Source organism: Ambystoma mexicanum, chromosome 6p, assembly GCF_040938575.1.
Source record: "Ambystoma mexicanum isolate Mex_15411 chromosome 6p, UKY_AmexF1_1, whole genome shotgun sequence".
NCBI lineage: Eukaryota > Metazoa > Chordata > Amphibia > Caudata > Ambystomatidae > Ambystoma > Ambystoma mexicanum.
The window spans coordinates 1,362,125,366-1,362,150,898 of NC_090935.1; the positions used below are offsets into that span (position 1 = coordinate 1,362,125,366).

At 48.7% G+C, this 25,533-nt stretch overlaps 1 long non-coding RNA gene across 1 annotated transcript in view; it reads left to right on the forward strand.

Moving 5' to 3' along the window:
- Positions 1-25,533, forward strand: part of LOC138510422 (uncharacterized) — a 140,632-nt gene that overhangs the window by 40,436 nt on the left and 74,663 nt on the right. The window contains exon 2 of the long non-coding RNA XR_011280383.1: positions 22,765-22,860. This is a non-coding gene — a long non-coding RNA (uncharacterized lncRNA). The remainder of the gene's footprint in view (positions 1-22,764; positions 22,861-25,533) is intronic.

Consider the following 25,533-nt stretch of genomic DNA (forward strand, 5'->3'; position numbering starts at 1 on the left):
GACGAGGGGCAAGCTGCAGCTAGGCGTGGCCAGGCTACTGTGCCACGACCTCCTTTCCAGGATGAGCCAGACTCGGACGACCATCTAGCTCCCACATAGGTCGTGCTGTGCAGGCGTTGAGCCCATGGAGGATTTTTTTTGGCTCAGCATCATCGCATGTGGATGTTGAGCAGCACCCTGTACCTCCCCCCTCCTGGGTGCCTCCCCTCACCCCCGGGTCGTATGTGGCCATTTTTGATTTTTCTTTTAGTTTAGTTACTTAAGTTTCTGTTTGATAGTTAGTCTAAATAGGTAATGCAGGTTTTCCATAGTTAGTGTAATTAGTTAATAGTTGATTTAGTTTAAAATTGCTAGTCTATTGTGCTTTCATGTGACGGTGCGGTGCTTTGTGGCTTTTGAAGGCATCCAATGTCTGTTCCAGCTGGGCCCTTCATGGTTGTCTTGTGTATGTGTTTGCTGCTTGGGTTCCTTGACTCACATATGCCACTCCTGCCTCCCTTATCCATGGGCTCGCAAGGATGGTTCGGTGTTACAGCATTTTACACAAGGGCTTTGGACTGTCATATCTGTGGCATGTCTGGTGCTGTGTGACTTGTGTTGACACCCCTATTGGGGATGATTTAGGTGTCATTGTCCACTGTTCAGCTTTTGCTAGATGGGGTGTGTCATGATTAATGTGGACATTGATTGCTATGCATTGTGTAGTATGTTTCATATCTTTCCTGTACATGTGCTTGTTGCAATTCATGCTGTAGATAGTGTTCCACACTTTGGAGGTGAAAGACGGACTGATGGTGTGATTTGTGATGTGACTCTCTGACATGGTCAAGTAATGAGATGCCTGATGAGACACACACAGATGACTTTGAAGCATTAATCATGTGTTTCATGCCCTTTCTGCAGGGGGATGAGCCTCCAGAGCACCTTTGCCAGCAGACATGGCCCATTGGACGACGGAATTCTGGACCCGTTTGTTGGTGCCCACATGCACATGTGTGCAGAAGCAGAGGCACAGTGATTGTAGACCCACATCCTAGAACTGCTGACATGTTCCAAGGAACTCCAGGCAAGGTGAGCATCACAGGGGGGCCACAACACAAGAAAGCTTGCACCAGGCGAGTTGCACATGCAGGCTTAGTCACAGCACTGAGGGTGAGCTTAGACGAATATTGGTGTTGAAGCACACAATGCAGCTCAGATGTGTTTGTGGACTGATGGCTGCTGATAGTAGGGTTGTCTGGGACACATGCAGGGGCAGTGGCACATACCCTCCGGTACACCAAGGTCCATTGAGCCACTTGTATCAACCATGTAGCCTTCCGAGACATGGAAAGGGGCAGCTCGCATGGACATACAGCAAGGGACATACTCGGGTGCAGTGCATGTCTTTTCCACGTACTTCATGATAAATGCACTGCCAACTTTGTTTCGGTCATGGTGGTACGCAACTTGCTCTGTAGTCATGGCTTGCTATATGGGTCTGTCTGCTTACCCAGGGAACATTGCATGTTGTGTGAATTGTGACACATTGGTGTTCCATTTGCCACGCACCCAGCAGCGGCTGCCTTACTGCATTGACTGTGTGTGACCCATCACAGGGGTGATGTTATATATGGGTACAAAGCATCAACCACAGATTGTCTGTTTGTAGAGTAGTCTGTTGCTATGGGGCATGTTTGGTGTTGTGCTTTTGTGCAATTGGCACGTACAGGTTGTTGACTATATGGTATGGTTTCTTGAATTTTCTCTTTCTTTTTTATGATATATTTAATGAATGTAATGATTTGTGCAGCCTTGATAACGACCAAAGGTCGAAACACGTGTCGGCTGTTTTACACTTTGAAAGTCAAAATTAAACAATATATTTGACAACTGTTATGTAACTTGAGGAATTTTTGTACCTATTCAGAAGAATTGTAGCACTAGTGATAATAGGGTTTACAAGAAGTTGTTGGTGTGAGCGCGAGATATCCTCCCGAACTCTGATTTTTTTGTCCAGGTTGTTGACTGTGTCTCTCTTTGCAGCATTGCAGTGCTCCTGTAACCGGACCTGAGAGTGCGCATGCAGGAGGCCAGCACTCAAAACCAGAGCTAAGTGTCTTGTTGTTTTTCTTACGAACTGCTCTGCATAGGCTTGCTGTGGAGTGTACTGATGCATGGATGTATGTGTGGTTCAATTTGGTATGTTTTTTTTCTCCCTAATCACCCGTGATCCTATGCAATTTTGAAACCTGTACCCTTTACCCAGTGTTCCTGCTTCCCGTGCCTATCCAAGCAACGTTCCCTGACCGTCTTTCCCCACTGGGGTTGCGAATGCCTGTGTAAGCCCCGAACTTGCAGGCGCCAAAACCCTAGAGGGGGTGGTTGGTTTGTACCACTCCTGAGCCTGGACTACAGAAGGCCATGACAATGATGTCCAAGTTTGTTTGGATTGTGTATGTGTTCATGCAGGTTGTACATTTTCGTGCATTCCCTAGTTTCATGTGTCATTCCTCCTCCCCTCTCCTGCCGCTCATTCCAGTCATCCAGTGTGTCAACACCTGTCCCGACTGCATATCCCTGAACCGCATTCCCCACCAGGGTCTCAGGGGTCTGTGTGAGTTTGACCTTGCAGGCACCCGGGACATGGTGGGGGTGGTTGTTTTGTGACACTCCCGCGCCTGTACAGGGGACCTGTGACAGTACACATCCATTCATGGTGCATCATCCTATGTCATATACCACACATGTCTCACATCCTGTCGTGACATTGTTTTGCTGTGCTACCTTGGTTGTTGCATCATTGTGGTAGTACTTGGCCTTTGTGAGGTACTGCTACGTCAAGTCATCTACTGGAGGGTGTTCGGGTTCGTTTTTATGCCTTCGATTTTGTGATTTTGGAAATGAGTGTGGATTCTGAGGGTTCAGGCATCTTTTTACACACAAGGTGGGAGATGGTGATGAAGGGTAAAGGTGATCCTGTGGCCAGCTGGAATTGAGGTTTGGAGGCTCCATGACCCAGGTGCAGTTGTTCAGTGGGTCATGGTCATTTGTGAGGGAGTGGGGGGTTGTTGTTGATAGTTGCCTTGCCCTGCAGTGTGATGGGAACTCTGACATAGTAATGCTGGTATCCTATGTACATGTTGTGTTCTGCTGATCAATGCCTGTTCATGTGTTGTGTTTTCCTTTCAGGTGCGAGGGGATAGTTGTGGTTTGACATGCTGGGGTGTACACATGGTGGATGTTCACATGTGATGTGTAGGGAACACTGATGGTCACTTGAGTGCACATGCATATGTGGAGTGCATGTCCTTGCAGAACCACACACTTGCACTCTGATGCACTACATGTACTCCCACCCTTGCATATCCATGTGTACACTGTTTGCCTTCTGGTGCCCACTGTGTCCCGGCAGCACATGTTCTGTGACCGATCATGGATCCAGTACATGCCTAATTTGATGTTTGACGTGGTCTGTCACTTAGATGTGATGCTCAGGGTGTGCATCACACACAATGGCTGTTCACTGTGCTGTGCACTGAGCAGTGTGATGCAGGAGTAGGACACTGCACACATGAGCTGCAGTGTTGATTTTGCAATGCATAATGTGCATGTAGACAGGCATTCATTGTGATGTTACGTCTACGACTGTTGTAATGCATTTGGAAATGACTTATTTTGGGTGGGAGGTTGTTGGTCTGTCATTTCATCTGATTCCGGGTCAGGCAGCAGTGTCCGATGCCACTGTGCATTTAGGACATGGCAATGTGTACCTTATCGTTACTGCGTTGGTGTATGGGTATTGCCTGCCATGTCATGTTGATGCTTGGGAGGGTTTGAGTGACATGACAGTGATGGCCATGGCCTGGTTTGCAGGTGTGTGTGATGCACACCTTGCATGTCCGTGTCATCCGCTTCTCAGAGCAACTAGCTCGGGATAGATTTCTCTCCGCAGCAGGGCCCTCCCCCTGGAACAGACTTCTGGCCTGACTTGAACTTGAGGGGAATCATCTCCAGTTCTGGAAGCACCTCAAGACCTTCCTCTTTGCTTCTGCTTACTGTCTGCCTCTCCCTTGCAGAATTCTCCACTGGAACTGCACAGGAGCTGCAACCGGGCCACTCTCACCGACCTCGGTCCCTGGCCCAGCCACTCTCCACTTGCACTGCCTCCCTGGCAACCCCTGCACTGCAGTACTGTCTCTCTATCCCTACAGCCGTCCCTTCCCAGCACTTGTCTGCACTTACCTTTGTAGTTGCCACCAGGCGACCTATGTATTATTTTTTTGGGCTACTTCCCCTGTACTGGACTCCCCCCCACCCTTCCCCTTGCACTTTTCCCATTCCCCCTACCCCTGCACTTGCACGATCCCAATGAACCTGGCCTAGTAGTACCGTTCTCTGTGTTCCCTTGTTCCCCCCTCCCTGCCTCATTGCGCCTTGGAATACTTGTGTATGGCCCATATCATGTCATATGTCATATGTGTGCCTTTTGGTCACACAGGATAGCTTGTGTTTAAGTAGCTAGGGATGCAGACGATGTGGCACTTCCATGGCAACTTTCTCAGGGTGGTAGGGTTGTGACAGTTAACTGTCTCTTAGTCATCATCGATTGTCACCTGGTATGTGCCAGGCCTGTGTGCACTCCGCAGGGGTGGGAGTTTAGGTGAAAAATGTGGCCACAAGCTGGGTCCGGGCTTCCTTGCCACGTGCCCTGTCCCCTCCCATGGGCAGCGCCTGTGCCTGTGGTTGGGGATGTGGGGGCACCACCATGTCCACCGGGACGCCCTGCCGTGTTGCAACATTGTGCAGGACACATGCTGCCACAATGATCCTGCACACTACTGGTGGTGCATAGAGTAGTTGCCCACCAGAGCGGTCAAGGGAGCGGAAACGTGACTTGAGCACTCCGAATGTGCGCTCCACTATGCCCCTGGTTGCAATATGGGCGGCGTTGTATCTTACCTGGGGTGGTGTGGTGGGGTTCCGGATTGGCGTCATCATGTGGTTGCTCAGAGGGTAGGCACTGTCCCCTGGGGAGGTGATAATAGTTGAGATTATTAGGGTTTGGATATTTGTCTGTGTGTGACTTGCATGCATGTGCAAGGGCATTTGTACTGACCTAGGAGCCATGTGTCGCCATGCTGCCCAGCTTCCAGGGCCCGGCTCAGGGCGGACATTCTGTATATGAAACTGTTATGGGTGGAGCCAGGGTAGTTTGCTTAGACAGAGGTGATGATTCCCTTTGCATCACATGCCACCTGTACATTGATGGAATGCCAGTGCTTGCGGTTTCGGTAGATGTGCTCAATGGCCCTAGGTGGACGTAGGGCCACATGGGTGCAATCTATGGCACCGAGCACTTTGGGGAAGTGTGCCACCCTGAAAAAATCCAGGACAACGGCCTGCCTTTCTGCGGGTGTTCTGGGCATGTATATGTGCCTGCGTACTGAGGGGCGCGCTGTCATGATTGCCAGTACCTGGTGTAGGCAGCGTGACTGCGTGGCCTGTGAGACCCCCCCCCACTATGGCAGTGGTCCGCTGAAATGACCCAGTGGCCAAAAAATGCAGGACATTGAGCAGCTTCTCCAAGGGGCTCAATACTTGGGAGCAAAGGGTGGGGGATGTGAGGTCATCTTCCCACTCCCTGACCAGGTCTAGGATGATATGGGGTGGAAACCTATACCTGCCATAGACCTGGTCGTCAGGCATCCCAAAAAGGCTTGTCCGCGGTGCGAAAATGCGTGCCCTGGCTATTCTCCTCCTCCTGCGGTGTCCCACGATCAGTGCAGCAACAAATGGGGCATTCATCGTAGCTGTATATACGCGTTTGTTGTTTGCGCGCACTTTTATGCTGTGCGCGGGGACGCTTCCGCCTGCCTTCGTGTGGCAGACGCATTGACGCCTGTGCACGTCTTTTGCCGTGCGCTGGTTTCCAGTATTCGGATACGGTCCGAGTGTCATCGCGTGTGATCGGAGGGGAGTGAGCGTACACGCAACTGGCCTGGGTACGTGTGTTTCGGGGTGCGTGGGAAGTTCCACACGCGATTAGCCTGGGTACGTGTGTTCCGGGGTGCCGGGAACTTTCACACGCGATTGGTGGAAATCCACGTGTGTTCTGTCATCACGTGCAATGAGGGAAACACCTGCACACGTCACATCACAGACGCGCTCACGCGCTAAGAGCCTTTGGTCCAATTAAATCGCATATGCGTGCTGCCGTGCATACGCGGTAAGGGCCTTTCCTCGTATTACACGCTGACATGCAGATTTTTCACGTACCAAATCACTCCGTATCAAGCTGGCCACGCGTAAGCACACGGAAGACCACGCTCCTGCCCAGAAGGCCGAACTACTGCCCCCCAGAGCCCCGAGCACGCTCCCACCTGCCATCTGCTGCTGCTTGACTGCCTGCTGCCCACGTGCCCTGCCATTTGCTGCCTGCATATCAGCCAGGGGTGCTGTTGCTGTGACCACCCCTGCTGGAACCGAAGACTTCCGACTGGGATTCCATCGCTCCACAGCCCAGCCCCAGGACCCAGTTGCCCACCCACTCCTGCCTCTGGGGTTGTCATGTCGGGGCAAACACCATCTGTGACCACTGACAACCCCCGGCCAGAGAGGCAGAGGGGCACCAGCTTCAGTGCCACCGAAGTTGGTGTCCTGGTGGAGCAAGTCCTGGGGCAGTATGATGCCCTCTTTGGAAGTTCCCGCGCCGACAAGGAAGGACGGACTCGGATCTGGACTGACATCGTGACTGCCATCAACGCGGAGGGGGTGGCAGTCCGCGACTTACAACATGTCAGGAAGCGCTGGGAGGACTTCAGGTCCAGGACCCTGAACAAGGCCCGGCGCCTCTTGAAGGCAGCGGATGCCAAGGGGCGCCGGGGCCACTTGTCAAAAGAACAGATGAGGGTCCTGGAACGCATATCCCCAGCGCTCCACATCCAGGTCCTTGAGAAGCAGATCTGTCTGGAGTCGAGCGGTGAGTGTACATGCATCCTGATTGTGAGCAGTGCGTGTGGTAATTATTCAGTAGTGTGCAGGTTGCACATCTGTTTGTATGGGATCGAGTATGGGTGGGGGTGTACAGGGCCGTGGGGCTGACACATGCGAGGGCTGTAATGTGTGAGACATGGATGGTGCTTGTGTGTGTAGGCTTGCATGCCAAATACAGTTGTGTGGGCACACATGTTTGGATGAATGTGTATGTAAGTAGACATGTCCGTGATGTCACGCATGTATGTTGTTTTTGGCTGCATGTATCAGCACTGTGTACATGTGCATGTGTGTGTATTTGACAAGGGTGCAACAGTGATGCAACATGGATGAATGTGACAGCGGTATGTGGAAGCCTGATTGGCAGATGTGACATGGATGCCCGTCTGAACAGTGCGACACTTGGCAGAGGTGTACACATGCATGCAAGTGTGGTGGTGTGTGTACATATGTGGTGCACTTCCTGTGTTGCATGTGATGTCTGGCTCACCTTTGGCTGCTCATGCTGTTGTATGTGTATGGATGGTGGTGGCAGTTGCGATATGGCTGTGGTATGGCTCATGTGTGTGAGTTGTACTGACATGTGTGTTGGGGATTGTGATGACATGTCTGAGGTTTGCCAATGCCACTCGTCTACAACTGCCATGTGTGTATGTGTCCATTGTACAGTGCCCTGATGCCTGTGTTTTGTTTCTCCCTGTCTGCAGCGTCAACTGTTGAAGAGGGCGGAGAAGGTGCTGTGGAGCACAGCGGCGGGGATCCGACCGCCAGCCGGAGACGCAAGGCCCGGCTCCCCTCCCAGGTTGTCATCTCGTCGGGGAGTGAGGAGTCCGGTGCCGCGTCCCAGGCCGCAGCTGCCGGGGGGAGGTCCAAGAGGCGGAGGTTGGAGTTGGACTCCTCGGCAGCAGAAGGGGCAGCTGGGACCCCACAGGGCCCAACAGGGGAAGATGGCACGGAGTCATCCAGGTTGGTGGGGGGCTTGGTGGAGGAGGCGGCCGTACAAGCACCAGAGACGGGGTCTGGAGGTGGGGATCCCACTGGTGCTAGTGGTGCAGTGCAGGACCAGGGACAGGAGGCAGCACAGGCCGCCGCGGAGGTGCCTGTGTGCAATCCTGTCCCCGATCCTGTCCCTGCATCATCTTGCACCAGCAGGAATGCCTACGTCCAGACCCGTTTTCAGGCAGGGGATGAGCTCACGTCAACTGGCCTTCCTCTGCCTGCGGATGTGGCTATCCAGGTCCGGGCTGAGCCTGTCCTGGCTGGTGTGGCGTTGCGTCAACGGGCCATGCGAGGTGACCTGCAGTCTTTTCATGGAGAGACTGCACGTCATCTCGAATGGCTCGTTGACCACGTCAGCCTGCTGGGACAGGTCACCCAGGCTGGATTCCTCCGTCTGATGGGGCTTGCTCCGACCCCCTCCTCAACTGGACCCCCTACGCGCCAGTCGTCCTCTGTGCCATCTTCCCACCCATCAGTCACCTGGGTGCCCTGTGGAGCTGCCTCTGACGGTGTGGCCAGGCTGGTGGAGGAGACATCCCTGCCACAGTCGGGAGTCGGACGTCCAGCAGGGGTGGCCACATCTACGACTGCACCCCAGCCGGCGGAGGATGTGCAGGCAGCAGGAGGCAGTGCACGGGCAGAGGCACAGCAGCAGCAGCAACGTGGTGGGAGCCATGAAGGCTCGGGGCCTTCGACATCGGAGGGGCAGGCATCGGCCGGAGGGCAGGAGGACCCAGGACAGAGAGTGTCTTCCGTGTGGCAGCGGTTGGGCCACGCCATAGATGTGGAGCGGCAGCGGGCGGAAGAGTCACGGCTCACAATGGTCAGGTCGGAGAACTCCATGCGGAGGGCCCTGAGGCGGGCCGAGTGCCTCGAGGCAATCCGCAGGGGTTTGGAGGTGGAGACGTCGGCGGCCCTGCGGACCCTCGGGGCCATGGAGGAGGACCGCCTCCGGGACATTGAGGAGGAGTTTGATGATGCCCTGGCCCGGAACATCCACAAGTGAGCCGTGAAACTAGCTCGCTGCCCTTGTACATAGTTTCTAGGTAGTGTTAGGTTTCATTTTTGTTTTATTTTATTTGGACCTTTCGGACATTGGCCACATTTTTGTATATAGTTTATTTTATTAGTTAGTGTAGTTAGGTAGGTTTCCTTTATTTTGTTGGGATAATGGACCCTGGATTGTTCCCATGTACATAGTTGACAGTTGGATTGTATTTTTTTTTCTATTTCTAACCATGGAGCAATGGCTTTCTTTTTTATTTCCCATTGGATTTTGTTTTGTGGACATTGACTTTGGACATTACTTTGGATTTTTATTTTTGGCTTTGCTTTTTTTGACGGACATGCTTCTTTTCATTTTTGTACATTCACGTTTCTGTTTCTTCATTTTTAATTCTATTGATGTTTCCTTTAATACATATTATTTTTGGTGAACTTCAATGTGTGGTATCTCATTGGTTTCATGCATTTCATGATATGTGTTTTGAGATTCACTGACACCCATTGGGTGTATGTGAGGGAAATGTGTTTGTTTCGGAACTTGCAATTGGTGTTCTGTGATGTAATTGCAAATTATGAGTGGGTGGATGCAATACTCGGGTGGGTGTTTTGCATTTGGAGGCTGACCATAGGGACCAGGGATCTAGATTGTGATGACATGTTGGCTGGGGAACATGAGTTGCACATGGGTGGGGGCCTGCTGGCAGATGACCCACAGTGCTGGGGGGTGGGGGTGGTGTGAGACATGGGTGGGGGCCTGGTGGAGGATGCCCCTGCACTGCTGGGGGGTGGGGTGGTGGTAGACATGGGCGGGGGCCTGGTGGAGGCTGCCCCTGCACTGCTGGGGGGTGGGGTGGTGGTAGACATGGGTGGGGGCCTGGTGGAGGCTGCCCCTGCACTGCTGGGGTGTGGGGGTGATGGGAGACATGAGTGGGGGCCTGGTGGAGGCTGCCCCTGCACTGCTGGGGGGTGGGGGTGCAGGGAGACATGAGTGGGGGCCTGGTGGAGGCTGCCCCTGGTGGCTGGGGGGTGGGGGTGCAGGGAGACATGAGTGGGGGCCTGGTGGAGGCTGCCCCTGCACTGCTGGGGGGTGGGGTGGTGGGAGACATGGGTGGGGGCCTGGTGGAGGCTGCCCCTGGTGACTGGGGGGGTGGGGGTGGTGGGAGACATGGGTGGGGGCCTGGTGGAGGCTGCCCCTGCACTGCTGGGGGGTGGGGGTGATGGGAGACATGAGTGGGGGCCTGGTGGAGGCTGCCCCTGCACTGCTGGGGTGTGGGGGTGGTGGGAGACATGGGTGGGGGCCTGGTGGAGGCTGCCCCTGCACTCCTCGGGGGTGGGGGTGCAGGGAGACATGAGTGGGGGCCTGGTGGAGGCTGTCCCTGCACTGCTGGGGGGTGGGGGTGATAGGGGAAATAAATGGGGGCCTGGTGGAGGATGCCCCTGGTGGCTGGGGGTGGGGGTGGTGTGAGACATGGGTGGGGGCCTGGTGGAGGCTGCCCCTGCACTGCTGGGGTGAGGGTGCAGGGAGACATGAGTGGGGGCCTGGTGGAGGCTGCCCCTGGTGGCTGGGGGGTGGGGTGATGGGAGACAGGAGTGGGGGCCTGGTGGAGGCTGCCCCTGCACTGCTGGGGTGTGGGGGTGGTGGTAGACATGGGTGGGGGCCTGGTGGAGGCTGCCCCTGCACTGCTGGGGGGTGGGGGTGATGGGAGACATGAGTGGGGACCTGGTGGAGGCTGCCCCTGGTGGCTGGGTATTGGGGTGGTGGGAGACATGAGTGGGGGCCTGGTGGAGGCTGCCCCTGCACTGCTGGGGGGTGGGGGTGGTGGGAGACATGGGTGGGGGCCTGGTGGAGGCTGCCCCTGCGCTGCTGGGGGGTGGGGGTGCAGGGAGACATGAGTGGGGGCCTGGTGGAGGCTGCCCCTGGTGGCTGGGGGGTGGGGGTGGTGTGAGACATGGGTGGGGGCCTGGTGGAGGCTGCCCCTGCACTGCTGGGGGGTGGGGGTGGTAGGAGACATGGGTGGGGGCCTGGTGGAAGCTGCCCCTGGTGGCTGGGGGGTGGGGGTGGTGGGAGATATGAGTGGGGGACTGGTGGAGGCTGCCCCTGCACTGCTGGGGGGTGGGGGTGCAGGGAGACATGAGTGGGGGCCTGGTGGAGGCTGCCCCTGGTGGCTGGGGGGTGGGGGTGATGGGAGACATGAGTGGGGGCCTGGTGGAGGCTGCCCCTGCACTGCTGGGGTGTGGGGGTGGTGGTAGACATGGGTGGGGGCCTGGTGGAGGCTGCCCCTGCACTGCTGGGGGGTGGGGGTGATGGGAGACATGAGTGGGGACCTGGTGGAGGCTGCCCTGGTGGCTGGGTATTGGGGTGGTGGGAGACATGTGTGGGGGCTTGGTGGAGGCTGCCCCTGCACTGCTGGGGGGTGGGGGTGCAGGAAGACATGAGTGGGGGCCTGGTGGAGGCTGCCCCTGCACTGCTGGGGTTGGGGGTGATGGGAGACATGAGTTGGACATGAGTGGGGGCCTAGTGGAGGCTGCCCCTGCACTGCTGGGCGTGGGGGTGATGGGAGACATGAGTTGGACATGAGTGGGGGCCTGGTGGAGGCTGCCCCTGCACTGCTGGGGTGTGGGGGTGCAGGGAGACATGAGTGGGGGCCTGGTGGAGGCTGCCCCTGGTGGCTGGGGGGTGGGGGTGATGGGAGACATGAGTGGGGGCCTGGTGGAGGCTGCCCCTGCACTGCTGGGGGGTGGGGGCGGTGGGAGACATGGGTGGGGGCCTGGTGGAGGCTGCCCCTGCACTCCTCGGGGGTGGGGGTGCAGGGAGACATGAGTGGGGGCCTGGTGGAGGCTGCCCCTGCACTGCTGGGGGGTGGGGGTGATAGGGGAAATGAGTGGGGGCCTGGTGGAGGATGCCCCTGGTGGCTGGGGGGTGGGGGTGATGGGAGACATGGGTGGGGGCCTGGTGGAGGCTGCCCCTGCACTGCTGGGGGGTGGGGGTGGTGGGAGACATGGGTGGGGGCCTGGTGGAGGCTGCTCCTGCACTCCTCGGGGGTGGGGGTGCAGGGAGACATGAGTGGGGGCCTGGTGGAGGCTGCCCCTGCACTGCTGGGGGGTGGTGGGAGACATGGGTGGGGGCCTGGTGGAGGCTGCCCCTGCACTGCTGGGGGGTGGGGGTGGTGGGAGACATGGGTGGGGGCCTGGTGGAGGGTGCCCCTTGTGGCTGTGGGTGCAGGGGGACATGTGTTGATGGGCAGTAGTACAAGTTGACATGTGGGTTGGCTGGTGGGCATGGCCATGGTGGATGGGGTGCCTGCATGACATGTGCTGGGTAGGCCCCTGTGGTGTGAGCCACCTGCAGGGGCCGTGGAAGGTGTAGAGGGAACACCTGGGAGGACCCACACGTGCAATTCACGTGTGCTGCTCCCCGCGCACCCCTGTAATACACGTACCCTGATGATATCACGTGTGGAACTTCCCGCGCACCCCTGTAATACACGTACCCTGATGGCATTGCGTGTGGAACTTCCCGCGCACCCCTGGAATACACGTACCCTGCTGATGTTGCGTGGGATACTTCCCCGCACCCTGAAATACACGTACCCTGATGAGATCGCGTGTGTGACTTCCCGCGCACCCCAGAAATACACGTACCCCGCTCAATCGCGTGTGTAACTTCCCGCGCACCCCCGAAATACACGTACCCCGCTCAATCGCGTGTGTAATTACCCGCGGACCCCCGATATACACGTACCCCGCTCAATCACGTGTGTAACTTCCCGCGCGCCCCCGAAATACACGTACCCCGCTCAATCGCGTGTGTCACTTCCCGCGCACCCCTGAAATACACGTACCCCGCTCGAATGCGTGTGTTGCTTCCCGCGCACCCCCAAAATACACGTACCCCGCTCAATCGCTTGTGTAACTTCCCGCGCACCCCCGAAATACACGTACCCCGCTCAATCACGTGTGTAACTACCCGCGCACCCCCGATATACACGTACCCCGCTCAATCACGTGTGTAACTTCCCGCGCACCCCTGAAATACACGTGCCCCGCTCAATCGCGTGTGTCACTTCCCGCGCACCCCCGAAATACACGTACCCCGCTCGATCGCGTGTGTTGCTTCCCGCGCACCCCCGCAATACACGTGCCCCGCTCGCACAGGCCCAATTGCTGTATGTTGCCACTTTTGTGATGCGCTGGGACTCTACCGCCTGCCTTCGTGTGGCGGACGTGTTTCAGCTTGTGCGTGTCTTTGGCTGTGCGTGGCTTTGCCCTATTCGATTCCATGAATACGTGTGGTTCGAGTGCGTGTGGGCGTTCCGTCTGCTTCCCTGCAGTACATCCCCAGTTGCGCCCTTATTTTCGCGCTTTGTTCCCCATTCCGCGGGTTACGCCCCGTGTCCCGCCCACTTTCTGGTGTATGCGCCGAGGTTGTGCGCTTTCACTGTGCACGTCGCGCACGCCTTTCGGGATGTTGCAGTGACTTGTGCGCCATGCACGGGTTTGGCGCACATCCCGAGGTGAACACGCGCAGGGACTTCCATGAATCGCACACGTGCGCGTGCGCCTGTTTCTTTGCGCTTGCGCCTGCTTGCGCAACGATTTTCGGCGCACGTTTGTTCCATGAATCGGCCCCTGAGTGTGCCCTGTTTCGAGAAACTAGGCAGAAAGGCCTGAGGCCTGTTTCCAACTACATGTGACTAATGCCTGAAGTGCAGCTTGCTAAAACAGTCAGGTGCTATGGGGAAATCTATGCATTTTGCAGCTTCGATGGAACTATGAACTCATGCAAATCGAAAATCCATTGCGAAAGTAATTGAAATGTATATGTTATAATGTAAAGTTGGACACTGCTGACATGCAACAGGAGCTAAATGAACATGTATTTTGAGATATAGGTGCAGATGCCATGTAGAAAGATGCAGAATGTAAAAGCATAATGTATTTTTCTGTTCATAGGAACTGAACTAAGAGCTGTGCTCAGCCCAATAATTTTCCCCCATCAGATCAGAGGTCAACAGTGATGATAAAGAAGTTGTTTGTTAAAGTAACTCAGTATCCTTATATTATTCTTGCCAACCGCAAACATTCCCTAAATGGGAATGGGTGCATTTACAAATAAAATTCCGAACTGTTCACCATTCCCAGGACCCTGCCTTAAAGCAGAGTGATTCCAAATGGTAAACTGAATCTCTGAGTCTGTGCTTTGGAGAAAAGAGCCTTCATGCCTAAACAAAGTGAAAATAGCTTGTTAAAAGCACACTCTAGAGGCAAAGGAAGCAAGGTATTCCAAAGTGAATGGGAACATTTTCACTGACAGTTCAAAGTAAAAGGGTTTCAGAACCTGTTGAAAATAGTCTTTTAATTAATATTGTTGTGCCAGAATCTTGCTAAAAGGGAAAGTGCAAAGGAAGGTTAGGAATAAAGAGCGCTGTGCTTGTCAATTTCTTTTTGCCCAATAGAAAAGTGCTATGTTTTATTTAAATAAGACCTCATACAAAGTATAATGTAAAGCACAATTGTACTGTCAGATGCTAAGATGCTGCATTAATGATCCTTACATTAGGGGAATTCTTATGAGTGAACCAAGTCTCTGAAGTGTTCTTTAGAACAGTGTTTTCTTTTTACATTTAAACACAGGGACTAGAGAGTTGAAAGAAAAACCGTACAAGTGGTTGTGTGTTATATACTATGCGAATTACAGTTATAAACAAAACTAAATGGTGGTTTCAACCTGCTTGTATGTAAAGTCAAGTTTTGTCAGGAAGGAAAGGTTCTGTGCCACAAAGTGGGGTGGCGTGCAATCCGATAACTATCGTGTGATTAGTATTTTGTTTACTTATTAATACACCTATGTTCTTTGTGCACATCGGCCTAGCACTTGGCTTCTCTACTGTGGAATGGGTGGGGGTGCACTTTGATATTATGGGCGTGAAAAGTAGAGTTTGTCAAGAATACAAACCTTTTCAATTTGTGTGGTGCTGTTGATTGGAGGGGAACTCCTTAAATGTTGCCCCACATATATCTCCTACAAAACTATCTTTAAATATACAGAAGTACAAGGCTGCAACCCTTTCAAACACCAAATCCTATAATGAAACCTCCACGGTCACCCTAACTCCATTCCTAACCCTTACCCTAACTCTATTTGCCACTGTTTTTCTACCCTGAACCCTTAACTAACACTAACTCTTCAGCACGGTAAAGCATTTTATCCACATGTGACTCAATACAAAACACCAAATAAAGAGAAAATGAACAGCAAACCTCCAATTCCATCACCAGATTGGCACAAATTCCATAGCCCTTGCACTAACCTAAACCCTTGTTCTAATCCTAACCTTAGCCCTACCCTAAACACAATTCTAATACTTACCTTAATGCTTACTGTATCCTAACCCCTATCCTACAGCAACACCACCAGTCCTCTCTGCCTTACCCTTTCTTTAACACTTTCACAAGCCATTGCTCAATTAGCCCTATCCTTAACACTTACACTGACACATCATCTACCCTAACCACTAACCAAACCCCAACATCACCAGCCCAACCACTACAAATTCTAATCAAATGTTTTACTCTAATGCTAGCCCATAGCCTTTCCCCAACCCCTAGCCTAACCCCATACCAGGAAATCTCAAGCCTCCTTAACCCTAACATATATCCTACCAGCACTGCATTTTGGCTACTGTTCAACTGCATTTTCTGACTACTTTTGCTTGGTGAATTTTTCACTGCAAAGGTTTTTTAACAACACATTTTTCATAGACTACATTTTTGTTAGCAACATTTTCTCTGGATACCGATTTCCAGAATTTTGAAAGGACAATCTGAAGTGCATTGCAAAATAGACAAGCAGTCATCATGTAAATAGTCATTTCCCATACAACAATGAATTCTGAGTTTAAGTCCTCATATTGTGCCATAAGGGCATTATACATTGTTCTCACCAGGCCCTTACCATACAAATTTCTGCCACATATAAATTCCATTAGCAGAGCTTGCTAGCCAGTTGTTTTTCCTTGTGAGCATTTTGAAACTCTCCATAACCATGCTTCATACAGAGGCATTATCTAGAAGGTACTCACAATGGTTTGGGTACCCATCAAATTTGACATTGCACCATGGCGATATAAGCAAGTGTGTGTTACATTTGATTTTGTGGCACACTTATATGTGTTTACACTTCGTGGCCATTGTGGCATGTCTTCAATATCAGTCCAGCGTGTGAGTCTATCTTTGGATAAATGGTCTGCTTCTTCGTGAAGGGGTACAGGATTGCAATAATTTTAAAAGTCAGGAAAGACGCATACACCTATGGGCTAATTCAAAAAGTGTCGAAATGTTGCCATATGTAATACCAGGCATAAGTAAAGATAAGATTTGCTCCTCTTTGTCTCCTAGAGTGGTATTCACAAAGAAGTCAGGCTTAACTCACTACCATTGGAAAAGCAATTTAGATTACACCTAATGCATACAAAATCCAACGTGCACTGGAGCAAGTTATTCCATGGCACACTACTCATCAGGTGTCTTTTTTTACCAATCCCCTGTGACATTTTGCCTTTAAATGGAAGGGGTTTCCCACACCTTTTTTGTATTCCTGAAAAAAGAAGAACAAACTTTTGGACCTTGGTTGGGAGTGCTATTTATTCCGGAATGCTCTGCCATGCAGGTGAAGACAGAATGAATTTAAGGCAGAGAAACACTGTGCTCCCTAACTACCTCCAGGGCACATTGGGGTGAGCTGCTATTGGACTAGGACCTCAACTGCTGGCTGCACTGGAACCAAGACTCTGTCACTGGAGATGAAAGAACTCTTGTAGCAAAATATGGTGGCTGATAAGTGCCTCAGGTATGTCACAGAATTGCTAGCAGAAACGTTCTTTTTTGGAGAAGGCATTGAACCTTTTTCTACTACGAACCTAAGCAATTGGGATAAACTAACACAACTTAAGAAGAGATTGATCAGGACATAATTGCATGGAATAGTACTACTAGAATATTTGAGGAATGGAACATTACCAAAAGGACTTGTGGTCAGGAACAAGCCCAGATTGTTTCTTGATAATAAAGAATTCATCTTACACTGGAGGTATATAGGTAACAAATGCGGGAGGAAATGGATAATAGTGATTATCGATACCGCAAAAGGTATGTCTGAGAACAATGTCATCGAATTAACAAAACTACAAGTTGAAATTAAACAACTAGACCACTTTCATACCTTTAAAAAGAAGCTATAAGAAATAATAAAGAAAGATGAATGAATTTAAACAATACACTGTAAGAGAACAAATTTGCAGACCGAAAAAAGACTTGTCAAACTTTAGCCAAGAAAAGCCTTTCCATGTATGAAAGAAGGGTTCATTTTTAGAGAAAATATAGAGCAAACTAGACAAGGTGGAGGCAGACGAGTGAGGTTCAGCAAAACATCCTATAGCTCTAGCGATGAGACATTGCAGGAAAAGTCAAGACCTCAGGAGTTTGGACCACACATGAGATGGGGTCCTCAGAGAGGTAAGTTTAGTAACAGAGAAACAGGACGGTGTAGGAACAGAGGAAGAGGCCATAGACCATACAATGACAGACCTTTTTTTTCGGTGAGATCAAGACACAGTAGATTGGGAGCTGAAACTGCGGGTAAAAAGAGGCATGTGAGTATTGTCATCAATCTCTCCAATTACGTACCTGATATACAGGAAATGAGAATACTACAAAAACGTCTGAGTTTTGTGATGACCAACAAACATGACACATTTGCTTTTAGGACAACATTTAGACAGTATATGAGAAAGGTCAATTATACATTTTCTTTCAAAAACAATTATTTTTCTGATGAGCCCAGCCTGAGAAATAGATCCACCTTCATGCCTCCTGCCATTTAACACTCAGCGGAAGCTCATGTTTTTGAAAGGAAAATGCTGGAAGATGTTGCCAGACTGGAAGAACAAGCAGGGTTCAACGGCTATATGGACACCTCTATAGATGAAAAAAAGGCTATTGCATCTTGAAACAATAACTCTGATATTATTATATGTAGAGCCGACAAAGGTGGGACAATAGTTTTATTACACAGAGCAGACTATATTGGAGAGTGTCTTAAAAAACTATAGTATGCTATGTGTTAATTAAGATTGGAGGAAGATCCCACTAATTATCTGAAAAGGATCATTAAAGAGAAATTAGAGAAAGCAAAACACAGGGGCTGGATTAGTAAGCAGGAATCCAAGTTCCTAGTGAAAGAGAATCCAAGAATCCTAAAATTGTACATTCTACCTAAAGTGCACAAAACCGTTACTCCCCCAGTCACGCCTGTCGTCTCCAGAGTAGATTTGGTGCTTGAACCCCTATCGCAGTTTGCAGACATGTACCTACGTACGTACGTACATATGTACGTGAGATGCAACCTTATCTACAAGACACCACAGCCATAATCAATCTGATCGAAGGTTCCCTTTTTGATCCTCAGGGAGAGTTGCTCATAGGATTGGACATGGCTTCCCCTCTATACTATCATTCCACAAGAAACAAGTATAGAAATGATACAGGAGTTGCTATATTCCAAAAGCAGTGAAGGGCAACTTCCCAACTCGTTAATCATGTGGTGCCTCACAATGGCTTGTGGGGTACATTTACCAGCCGAACAGAAATCCCTGCATCACAAAACTGCATGTTAGCAGTTACAAAAATAATTGTTCCGCTGTGTCTGCTGAGCACATATTCCCCTGCATCACCAAAACTGTGTTTTTAGCAGTTACAGAAGTAATGGCTGTACTGTGTCTGCTGAGCACATATGTGGTGAGATGGAGCAAAGACACCCCAAGAATAGCTGCACTTTATTTTCTTCATGTGCACCGAAGAGACGAATTCAAAGGCAGCCTGGCTCAGCACTGCTATGCTGCCAGATCAAAACCTCAAACTGAAAAAGAGTATGTTCTGTGTTTAAAATGACCTTGCGCTGGTGCTATTTCCATCTTTCAACATTACACAGTGTAGTTCCAGTAAAACACAGCCATGCCCATCTATATTCAGGATGAACACCCTCAAATGAGGGCTATTCCTCACTGAAAGGCATTGTTGTGTCAAGTAAAATCTGTGAAGAGCAGAGAAATTCATTTCAGGCCATACAGCCAGCCTTTACTCTTGCAACAAATGAACACAGGCAAAAATCTTCAAAAGAAGCTTTCTCTCTCCCTTTGCTTGGTGTCAGTTTCAAATAACCCATTTCTTGAACCTATCCCTGTGTACAGAAATTGACCAGAGCTCTGAAAGCTGAATGCGAGGAAAACCACGTTTTGTTAAATGGATATAAAAAAAGTGAACCCGTGTTACTTTGCCTTGCAAAGAAATGAATTGACATGAGTGAAGCTAAATGGGAAAGGATACTGTAAAATGCCGAGAAACACAATTGTACATTTGGGAAAGGAAAGCTGCAAAAATATAGGGATATTTAACTCTGTGTATTTTATTTTATTTACAAAAAGAACGTAAACAGCCTAGCTGAGGCAGTTATTCCTGTTAGACCAGTTTGGCTTAAAGGCCAAATTTCGCACCCCCTCATGATTTTGATACTGTGATAATTACAGGGTGTCTCAGACTGCATGGAAAAGATGCCCCTAAGAACAAAGGAGGAAGCCAACCCATGTGTTTGCCTCAGAAGTGTGAAATCCCATGCATTCAAATTGAAAGACTTCAAAGGAGAAGCCTTGGCAACCTCTGTGCGAGGTTCACCAGTGAAAGACATTTGGCTGGGGGGTTGGAAAGACTGCCCACTTTTGGGAACAATGCCAACCCATTTCATTTAAGAACCTTTTTATATTAATACATTTATTTCAGTAATCTGAAAACACAGTAATGTGAAATTATGATGGTTTTAATGTAATTTTGGCACAATTAAAATGAGAATATGTGGGCGATCCTAGCATGTGGGAGACGTGAATGACATTAAAGAGGCGTTTCTGAGGAAAGCGTTCATGACACAGATGTAAAAGTTGATGCAAATATGCCCAACATTGATAGGCTTCTGTGTATCCATTTTAGGGGAAATATTTTCCATAGAAATTGTGAAAGATTGCCAGAAGGACAAAGCAGCATCATACAAACTTGGGGTTTGGAATGGCATATTACTTGTAAAATATTGGGTCTGCCCATCTGATTTTCAGGAAGATAACAATTGTAAATATAAGGGTTTGTTTCATTACTGATTTTGGCAAAAGTAACTCACATAACAAAGCACATCATAAAACACACACCCTAACACTGATGTCACTTCCCTGGGTCCAATCTGCTTACAGGGATGCGGCGGCATCCACACCCTGACCTATCCTATCTTAGAGGTATGTCCTAGTTATTTCCTCCAACATAGTAAAAATCCTCTGATGTCATCCTGCCTTTATCAGGAGGAGGCATGGGGAGATGCAGGACATTCAAAAATCCAACCTTCACAATCCAGATATCAACATTCACCCTGCAAGACTCCAGACTCCAGAGACAGAACCTCCTATCCAGACAGAACCTCCAATCCAGGCAAAACTACCTATCCAAAACCACTTATCCAGAATTAAACCCTACAAAAATCCCAATAATTCAGGGAAAAAGGGGGAAGGCTGCTGACTCTTTGGGAGAATCTAGTGACCAGACCTGTCTTTGCCCAGCTGATGTACCTCACTGTCCATTGTGACCAGACCCCGGATGCCCTGCTTTTCCCTTAAAGGAGAGCCTTGCCGCTGTGCAGTGACCAGACCCTTGTCCCGCTGTCCAGAGACCCGGTTAGCTGTCCAAACTACCCAATTCAAATGCTTTTTGTAAGTATTACCCTCCCCAGTAACCAAAAAGCTGCATCCACCGCTCTGTTTCCTTGCATTCTGTCCAATCCTATAAAAAAACCTATAAGTACCTTAGTAAATTCTTATATTGTCATAACCCTCTGTGTATCCTGTTCCTAAGAAAATCTGTGTTAATCTCCATGTGTTAACGCAATTCTTTCTGAATCATTTGAGTCCGTTTTGTAAGTCTCTAGTACTATTTTAAATTAATTAATTAATTTCCCATAGCGATAAATGCAGCGTGAATAGGTTAACCTTGCAAATTATCTACCTTGCGTACCGTGTCTTTCTTTAAATATATAGCCACTAAAATATAGTTGCAGTAGAATCAATTTTCTATCAAAACCAAGTTTGCTTATAAAAGTGTTTCCCATTTAAAAATCCGGATTTTTTCCTTCCTATAGAGAATCCCATACTGTCACCCATCCAGATTCACCCTTTCACTTTAGTATCGCACCTGTTATGTGCCTTTGTACCTCATCAGTAAAACTGATTTTTGATTCTGTCTGTTTAGCAAATTTTCTAAGCTGTTTTGCTTGTTTTAAACCCATTAAAACTAAGGAATTACAACTTTGCCACGTGTGATTCTTACTGCACTGTTTTTCCTTCCAATGTCCATTTTCTCACTTGTATGCATGTTTAGCACCCTGCCTTGTAGCTTGTAGGTTTTCTTGCTTCCTTATTACAGCCACACCAATTCTTGTCTTATTCATTCAACCGCACATGTAAAATAACTATTCAGTGAATTCCGAGTGCCATTTTGCTTATTTTTCAAGAGAACAATCTGATTTTGGCCTCCCATTCAGTTGTGGCAGGTCAGAGTATGGCAACAACGCTCATTGACAAACTGCAATAGCGAAAATTTCATATATGCCCTATGGTGCCGCTGCAAATTGATGTGTATTGACAAAACTGAGAGAAAAGGGTGCATTAGAATTACAGAACATGAGAGCTGTATACGCAACAAAGTTAGTAATGTGCCTCTGGTGAACCATTTATTAGAACGTAATCACAAACCAAATGATATCCCCTGAACTGTGGGTCACAAACTTAATTAAATGCAGAGGTATGCAGAGACATGGATACGGTTTTTAAAAAAGAGCAAGAGCTCACCTTCCCAATGCAAAGTGATGCACAAGGGTTGAATGAGAGGATTGAATGGCTCTGGATAAACCGTTAAAAGATGTTTCATGTAGGCTAATATCTGTTTATATATGTCGCTTGGAAGGCAGATTAGCAGAACTGGATTGTACACTACATAGTGATAAACCATTGCTCTCTAATCTAGCACTGTCCCATTGCTCTAATCATGTCTAACTTGCATTGGTTACAGTATAGAGCTTTTTCCTCTGTATCACGATGCCGGAGCGATTTACAATCATGTCCCATTGAACACGAGCATTATTTAGTCAGACACAAATGTATTGTGCAGCGCGAACAGTGGTTGCACATGTACGGGAACAGAAGACTGAGTGTTGATTTTGAGATTATTATTTAGGAGCGAGATCCATGTAAGTGCTAGTTACCCTATATTAACATGATAACGCACATTTTGAGTAAGATGAAAGCAGTATATCTGTCATGATGTCCATGTGCTGGACCACTACTTCCTGTTTGCATTTTTAAACAGGATAATGTTTACCAGCACACACGCAGAGGTAGGAATGCAAGTGTGTTGGCTCCACGCAGAGCTAGTTATGAAAGCATGAGTTCGCTTTGCGCTCACATTCAAGAAATAGCACGCTTAATACTTTGCTCTAATCTGTGATTTAGACACTGACCAAGCGTTCCTTTTTTAGCTTGTGGAATGAAGGAAGGACATTTTTGTTCCTGCCCATTAATCGTGCAAAGCTTCAAAATGCATGTAGGATGTTGTGTGTGGCAGTTTATGTAAATATACAAGGGTGATTTTTTTTAGCACAGTTTTCTCTAAAATTGCAGATGTGGTGTATATTGTTTGTAGGTCACTGACAGATGATATAATGTTCGAATTGCAATGCCTTCCCGAATTAAAAGATTTCCACAAGAGCGTCAACACGAGAGCTCTGTTGAAGAGCAGGTGAGTATGGGAGTTTTTCCCATTGTTTGGTGACAGTCGTTGCTATTGTTATTGGGTCACATTGTTGTGGTGTCCCTTTAAGTTGTGCACACAGCGGAGCAATGTAACTCTGTCGCGTGTGGCTGTGAATAAAAGGGCCGCCCACATGGGCTTCAGAGAGAGCACACGTGGAGCCCAGCAGGGATGCACTGTCTCCAGAGTTATCTGTAGGCCGGGGGGGCTCACGCCACCCAGGGAGGTTCTGACCATGGGACCAACATACAACACTGGAGATGAGGTGGTCGCGCAGGCTGATACGGACCAGCTGGGCCATGGGACGGTAAGAGAAAAGCGACTGCTCTCATATTATCTTTCTCTAACGCCATGCAGCCGGCGCATACAGTGTTTTCCACCTGCCATTTTACTGCACGTGGTGTGTCCACTGGGTGCCTTGTGGTGACAGTCTGCTCATTTGGGGGCACCTGATCTTTGAGGTGTTTGGCTCATATATGTGTGCTTCTTCCACTAAGAGGTGATTGCACAGTTTAAATAATTAGATTGATCTGAGCTAATTACAAGCTCATTAATACAATGCAATACAGGTCTTTTTCAGATTTTCATGCATGATTATTCAAGACTACAAGGAGTTGAACTATGGCAAGATTATGAAGTGTTATGGAACAATGAGGTGCTAGTAGAAAATATGAAATCAAGCAGCATGTAAATTAACTGGTGTTGTAGTTTAAATACATGAAAACAAATTGGATGTAAAATAATGATGTAGGATTTATTACTAATCCTGTATTTCATCATATGTGTGGACTAGCCCCTGATGAAGTTCCAGAGATATTTTCACATTGCCTATATGGAACGAAACATGTATGGCAGGCCTTGAGGACATCTGAGTCCCTATTTTTAGAACAAGATCACTTGTAAACCTTTTTTGGTATGATTATATTCTCCAGTATGTTGCGGTTTATTACGCAGTGACACTCAACTCAGGGAGTTCCTTTCCCCTGAACGAATGTGGTGCACAATAAAGCACTGTTAGTTTGTTAAGGTTCACTTTGGTAAGGCCTCCAACCCTTCTTGCACCCAACCCCAACAAATACCCGGTGCCACAATGGACTAGGAACCAGGCCGGTGTTTAATAAGAATACAGATCTATTAATTTATTTAAACCAAATTTAACAAACAGACTAACATCAGCCACCAATGCCGTTGCAACACAAGAACAAAACTGACTTCCGTAATGGCACCAATACAGAGATAATAATGATATATGCAGTCACAATTTCCTGCAGCTTTCTTTTCAAATCACCCTCCAATACAGAAAAAGAACAATTCAAGACACCCTCCAAACATCAATTAGACTTGGCCCCTCTGAATTGAAAGCCAGTGGCAGAGAGTGGGAACACAATGGGAAAATCATTTTGAGATTTTGATAAAATGCACTTTTTTCAAAAAGGGATTCAAGGGGCAAAATCGTTATTTTATTTATTACCCCATGTGCAATATGAGGGAAAGAAAAGCATTGGGAAAATTTGTTTTGCCACACCTAAAAAGAACAGGCAGGGCTTTGTGGTTTTGAACAGAGCACAATGGGAACAAAGGGAAATTTCATTTTGCACCCGGCACATTCACGTGGAAACAGGGTTTTGGAATGAATTATTTTGGCAAATCTCTATATCTATACTGGCTCAAAATACACTAGGAAGAGCTTGCTCATTTTCAAGATTTCAAGATTTTTTATTGATATACTTACAGCCAAGATTGGCTTTGTATAACGTATTACACATTACATCTGATTACATTACATGTTTGAGATTCAAATCAAAATGACATAGGTACCATAGCTAAAAGGAAAATTTGTATTGACACTTTGCGAGACATTTAAAAATCTCAATGATTTTCAGATAAAATGAGACTATAAAATATATCAAATTGATATCATCACCTATAAGAAAGGTCTCCCATGCACCAGCTAAAATGTTCGTGTCAACAGTATTACGATAAGATTTAATATATTTAAAACGAAGCGATTTCAAACTTTCACAGTTAATTATCAGATGTTGTAGGGATTCCATCACATTGATGCCGCATAAGCGGCAACAGCGTTTATCGAGAATGAGGCCCATCGATGCACCCTTTGTCTCTAGCGATTCTGAGACATTAAATTTCATTAATAGATACGTGCAAAATGTTTGCATGCTACGGTAAGCCTCGTTTTGAATGCCAATAAAACACACCCCATGATTTCTATAGGGGATTAATCGATTTACTTTAATTAAATATGCTAAGGATCTACACAGATAAACAGGATTTCTTGCTTGGGGGAAATAACTAGAACAATACTTGAAAACTGCAGGGCCTACACAATATATGGCTTTGGGATAGTTTTACTTACAGGAGTGGCCTTGAAATGAGCATCAGGGAACAGCAGGGCACCCCTGGAACGGCAAGGGTGTCAGTCCAAGATAATCCCCTCTGGCTCCTCCAAGGGGTCCCAGTTGGCTTCTATATCTCCTGGTCCCTGTCTCCAATGCAAGATTTGGGGTCTCTCTGCTTGGATGTTTCTCGCAAGAGTTCAGCAGCAGGTTACCACCCGGAATAAGTGCAAAAGCCCAGTACTAATGCAAACTGGTTTTATTATAGGGAAAATTACATCACAAACTTGTCATGATTCCCGCGAAA